Source organism: Arachis hypogaea, chromosome 20 (assembly GCF_003086295.3).
Source record: "Arachis hypogaea cultivar Tifrunner chromosome 20, arahy.Tifrunner.gnm2.J5K5, whole genome shotgun sequence".
Lineage (NCBI taxonomy): Eukaryota > Viridiplantae > Streptophyta > Magnoliopsida > Fabales > Fabaceae > Arachis > Arachis hypogaea.
Genome location: NC_092055.1, coordinates 105,911,278 through 105,917,011, shown reverse-complemented (window position 1 = coordinate 105,917,011; position 5,734 = coordinate 105,911,278). Strand labels below are relative to the sequence as shown.

Genomic DNA, 5,734 nt, shown 5'->3' with positions numbered 1-5,734 from the left:
TTAAATAAGGAAAATCATGTATGAATAGAACATGCTTCCATGGTAGTTTAGGATTTTCAATGCTGTCTTTAGTAGTTTACTTGCTTAAGTCACATGTCTGCTGGTTCAAGTTGCCTATCTTCATCTGCATCTTGCTTATTGTTTGTTTGTCCTTTTTAAAACTAAATAAAAAGAGATGTTATGAAAGACAGAGTGGAGTTCAATTTGTGGAGTAAGTCCTTAAATTTGTGGTGTAGTAATTACTTAGCTAAGTTGGTTCACCAACAAGGTGGGAAGACAACTATCTGTCCTGAATCATATGCTTGAAACACACCCATTAGACTAGCTAAATAATAAGATCCCAATAAGAAAAAGGAAAAGAACACTAAGAGTTGAAAAAGAAAGAAAGGTGATAAAGAATAAGGCTAGGCACCAAGGGCTTGAACCTTGAGGGATGTGTCTGTAGTGCTCTTGTACCAAGGATCTGCTTGGATGAATAAGTTCTTAGGAGTGCTTCATCACTTGGTAACTTGGGTTAACTAACGCGGGATTATCAACTGAAAATCTACTATCAAGAGCAACCTTGCTACAGAACATTTAGTAACCCAAAGAGGTGCTGGACACCAAGACCTCAAGGAAAGAAAATAATAAATCATGTGCCTGTGGTGTGCATGTATGGGGGAGAGAGACTTGAGGGAGTAAGTCCTTAGGGGTGTTTCAACACCTAGCACCTTAAACCAATTGGTTCGGGAGTGTTGGCTGAAAACTTATCTTAAAGAGTCGCCCTCTCACAGAACACTTAGCCTAAGGATGCAATAAACCTTGGAAAGACAAAGGGATCAATAAATAACAATCTCAAAGGGTGCCATCAAGTGAGTATTCCAAGGCATGATAAAGGTCTGAAAGCCAGTAAAGGAATGAACCTAAGTTGCTATGCATGAAACCCCATAAAACCAAGGACATGACTTCCACAAGAATGATTCATTCATCTTGTCATTTCATTCATCATTCTCTTGTTCCAGTACTTGCTTAGGGACAAGCAAGCTTTAAGTTTGGTGTTGTGATGCCAGGGCATTTTGGCCAGTTTCACTGACCTTTTCTTTATGGTTTTAGGGTAGTTTCATGCACTTTCTTAGGAAATAAGCAAGTTTTGGGTAAATAATCACTTACATCTTGATTCAAGCAAACATTGTGAATTTTACATGATTTCATAAGAATTATGCATGAATTAAATGACAAAATTGAATGATGCATGTCTCATAACTTGGATTAGAGCTTTGATGCACTTTATTGCTTGATTTCAGGACAAAGGAAGCAAGGAAGAACCACGTTAGTAGCCACGTTAGTCTAGCTAACATGACCACTAACGTAGAATAGAGGCTAACTTGCAACGTTAATGAGAAAAGTAATCGCCATTAACGCCTTCGTGAGCCATCATAGCCCACGTTAGTTGCTACGTTAACTATGTTAACGTGGAAGCTAACGTGGAAGAGAAGTAGAACTCCAACGTTAGTGGTAAAAGTAAGTGCCACTAACGTTCCAAAGTGGCAGCTGGCCACGTTAAGAGTCACGTTAACTCAGTTAACATGAACTCTAACGTGGATAAGGAAGATCATGCCAACGTTAGTGACACTCACCTTTGTCACTAACGTTGGACTAAGCTCATATTGGCCACGTTAAGAGCCACGTTAACCTAGTTAACGTGGACTCTAACGTGGAGGGAGCAAGGAATCACCAACGTTAGTGACACTCACCTTTGTCACTAATGTTGGACTAAGCCACTTTGAGCCACGTTAGTTGCCACGTTAACTCAGTTAACGTGGAGGAGAGAATGATGAGCCAACGTTAGTGACACTCACCTTTGTCACTAACGTTGGGGATGGCTACCAATACCACGTTAGAGGCCACGTTAACGCAATTAACGTGAACTCTAACATAGAAAAGGGGCATTTTGGAGCGTTAGTGGCAAAGGTAAGTGTCACTAACGCTCTCGAGGCTAAAGTGTGCTCACGTTAAGAGCCACGTTAGTTATACTAACGTGAACTCTAACGTGAGAAAGGGGGGACTCTCAATGTTATTGAAAAAGGTAAACCCCAATAACGTGTGCGAAGGACCAAGAGACAACGTTAGTGGTCACGTTGGTGCCACTAACGTTGAAGTTAACGTGGACCATTCCTGGGTTAGGAACGTTAGTGAAAAAGGTGATTGTCACTAACGTTCTCGAACCCACACTTTCACTTAACGTTAACGCCACTAAAGTCCTAAGCTAAAGTCCATGCCTACTTCACACTCTCTCTCTGCAAGTAAAGCTAAGCCCACTGAAGATGATAACTGCTTCAACTCAAGATCCAAAGGCCCATATCCAAGACTTGAAGAAGCAACTAGAAGATCAGAAGAATAGTATAAATAGGGAGAACTTTGAACTAGAGGAGAGCTTTTTGGGGCACTATTAGAATTACTCTCTGTATTTTTACTTTCTCTGCAACTTCTAGTTTAACTTTTCAGAATGTATTCTCAATCTTTGGTTTCCATTCCCAGAGCTATGAACAACTAAACCCCTTTCATTGGGTTAGGGAGCTCTGTTGTAATTTGATGGATCAATAATAGTTTTCATTATTCTTCTTTTTTCTTTTCTCTTGATTTTACTAGAAGGCTTTCAATCTTCATCCAATTGAGTAGTTATCTTGTAAAAGAAGCTATTCATACTTGGATCTCTTTGGAACCTTGGAAGAGGAATGAAGAGATCATGCTAGAAATGCTTTCTCATGTTGGACCAAATTGGGGTTTGGATGGATATAGTGATATCTAATCCTACCAACACTTTGATTTAGAAATACATGTGGTATAATCAGTGACCATACCTCATCTCTTCTCATGAGCAATTGGACCAAGAAATTGGCTATTGATCAAGATTTGAGAGATTGAATTACCAATGAATTGGAATTCAATCACTTAAGATTGCCAAGGAGATCAATGAATGCATTGATTGAGGAAGAGATGAAATGAACTTGATCCAGAGGATGCAACATCTCATAAGCCCAATGAACTCCCCATTTTTGATCTTACCCATTCTCTTTAATTTCTGCCAATTACTTTTATGATCATCTTCCCCATTCCCATTTAAGATTCTGTAATTTACTTTCCGTCATCTATTTTCAACTCTTTATTTCCAGCATTTACATTTTCTGCTATTTACTTTCCCGCCATTTAATTTCCTGCAACTCTCAAACCAAATTCTACTTAGCTCAACTAGAACATTCCTCCAATTAAAGTTGCTTGACCAATCAATCCCTGTGGGATTCGACCTCACTCTTTTGTGAGTAATTACTTGACGACAATTCGGTATACTTGCCGAGGGAAATTTGTTAAGAGACAAGTTTTCGTGCATCAGTAGTCCTCATTCAATTGAAGGACTAACTCTCCTCTGTCCACATCAATCACAGCTCTTGCTGTGGCTAGGAAGGGTCTTCCAAGGATAATGGATTCATCCTCCTCCTTCCTAGTGTCTAGGATTATGAAATCTGCAGGGATGTACAGGCCTTCAACCTTCATTGAGACATCCTCTACAAGTCCATAAGCCTGTTTCCTTGATTTGTCTACCATCTCTAGTGAGATTCTTACAGCTTATACCTCAAAGATCCCTAGTTTTTCCATTACAGAGAGTGGCACGAGGTTTATTCCTGATCCCAGGTCACACAGAGCCTTCTCAAAGGTCATGGTGCCTATGGTATAGGGTATTAAGAATTTTTCGGGATCCGGTTTCTTCTGAGGTAATTTCAGTTGAACCAAGGCATTCAGTTCATTGATGAGCAATGGAGGTTCATCCTCCCAAGTCTCATTACCAAATAACTTGGCATTCAGCTTCAGGATTGCTTATAGATACTAAGCAACTTGCTCTTCAGTAATGTCTTCATCCTCTTCAGAGGAAGAATACTCATCAGAGCTCATGAATGGCAATAGTAAGTTCATGGAATCTCTATGGTCTCTATATGAGTCTCAGATTCCTTTGGTTCCTCAATAGGGAACTCCTTAGTGGTCAGTGGACATCCATTGAGGTCTTTCTCTCTGGAAATCACTGCCTCTTCCTCCTCTATAGTTTCGGCCATGTTGGGTATATTTATGGCCTTGCACTCTCTTTTTGGATTCTCTTCTATATTTCTTGGGAGAGTACTAGGAGGAGTTTCAGTAACTCTTTTACTTAGTTGACCACTTGTGCCTCTAAATTTCTGATAGAGGACCTTGTTTCAATCATGAAACTGAGAGTGGTCTTAGATAGATCAGAGATTATGGTTGTTAAGTCGGAGAGGCTCTACTTAGAATTCTCTGTTTGTTGCTTAGAAGATGATGGAAAAGGTTTGCTATTGCCAAACTGAATTTTCCCACCATTATTATTATTGAAGCCTTGTTGAGGCTTCTGCTGATCCTTCCATGAGAAATTTGGATGATTTCTCCATGAAGGATTATAGGTGTTTCCATAGGATTCTCCCATGTAATTCACCTCTTCCATTGCAGGATTCTCAGGGTCATAAGCTTCTTCTTCAGAGGAGGCTTCTTTAGTACTGCCGGATGCAGCTTGCATTCCAGTCAGATTCTGAGAAATTATATTGACTTGCTGAGTCAATATTTTATTCTGAGCCAATATTGCATTTAGAGTATCAATCTCAAGAACTCCTTTCTTCTAAGTCATCCCATTATTCACAGGATTTCTTTCAGAAGTGTACATGAACTGGTTATTTGCAACCATTTCAATGAGTTCCTGGGCTTCTGCAGGCGTCTTCTTCAAATAAAGGGATCCACTAGCAGAGTGATCCAAGGACATTTTGAATAATTCAGACAGACCATCATAGAATATACATAAGATGCTCCATTCTGAAAGCATGTCAGAAGGACACCTTCTAATCAATTGCTTGTATCTTTCCCAAGCTTCATAGAGGGATTCACCTTCCTTCTGTCTGAATGTTTAGACTTCCACTCTAAGCTTGCTCAACTTTTGAGGTGGAAAGAATTTGGCCAAGAAAGCATTGACCAACTTTTCCCAAGAGTTCAGGCTTTCTTTAGGTTGTGAGTCCAACCATATCCTAGCTCTGTCTCTTACAGTAAAAGGGAAAATCATAAGTCTGTAGACCTCGGGATTAACCCCATTGGTCTTAACAGTGTCACAGATTTGCAAGAATTCAGCTAAGAACTGATGAGGATCTTCCAATGGAAGTCCATGAAACTTGCAATTCTGCTGCATTAGAGAAACTAATTGAGCCTTGAGCTCAAAGTTGTTTGCTCCAATTGCAGGAATTGAGATGCTTCTTCCATAGAAGTTAGAAGTTGGTGCAGTAAAGTCACCAAGCATCTTCCTTGCATCTCCACCATTGTTGTTATTTTCGGCTTCCATCTCTACTTCTTTTTCAAAAATTTCTGTTAGGTCCTCTCTAGAGTTTTGTGCTTTAGCTTCTCTTAGCTTCCTCTTCAGAGTCCTTTCAGGTTTAGGATCAGCTTCAACAAGAATGTTCTTTTCCTTGTTCCTGCTCATATAAAAAAGAAGAGAACAGAAAAGAAGAAGAATCCTCTATGTCACAGTATAGAGATTCCTTTATGTGAGTAGAAGAATAGAAGAATAGAATGAAGAAGGGAGAAGAAGGAGAATTCGAACACAGAGAGAGGGAGAGGGTTCGAATTATAAGTTGAAGAGAAGTGTTAGTAAATAAATAAAATAAATAGAAAGAGATGAGAGAGAGAGAGAGAGTGTATTCGAATTTCTAAT

General features: G+C 39.5%; 1 non-coding gene across 1 annotated transcript; it reads left to right on the top strand.

The window, feature by feature from the left end:
- The first annotated feature begins 4,852 nt into the window (after positions 1-4,852).
- Positions 4,853-4,960, top strand: LOC112787184 (small nucleolar RNA R71). The gene has a single exon (XR_003194612.1). It is a non-coding gene; the product is annotated as a small nucleolar RNA R71 (small nucleolar RNA).
- The last annotated feature ends 774 nt before the right edge of the window (positions 4,961-5,734 follow it).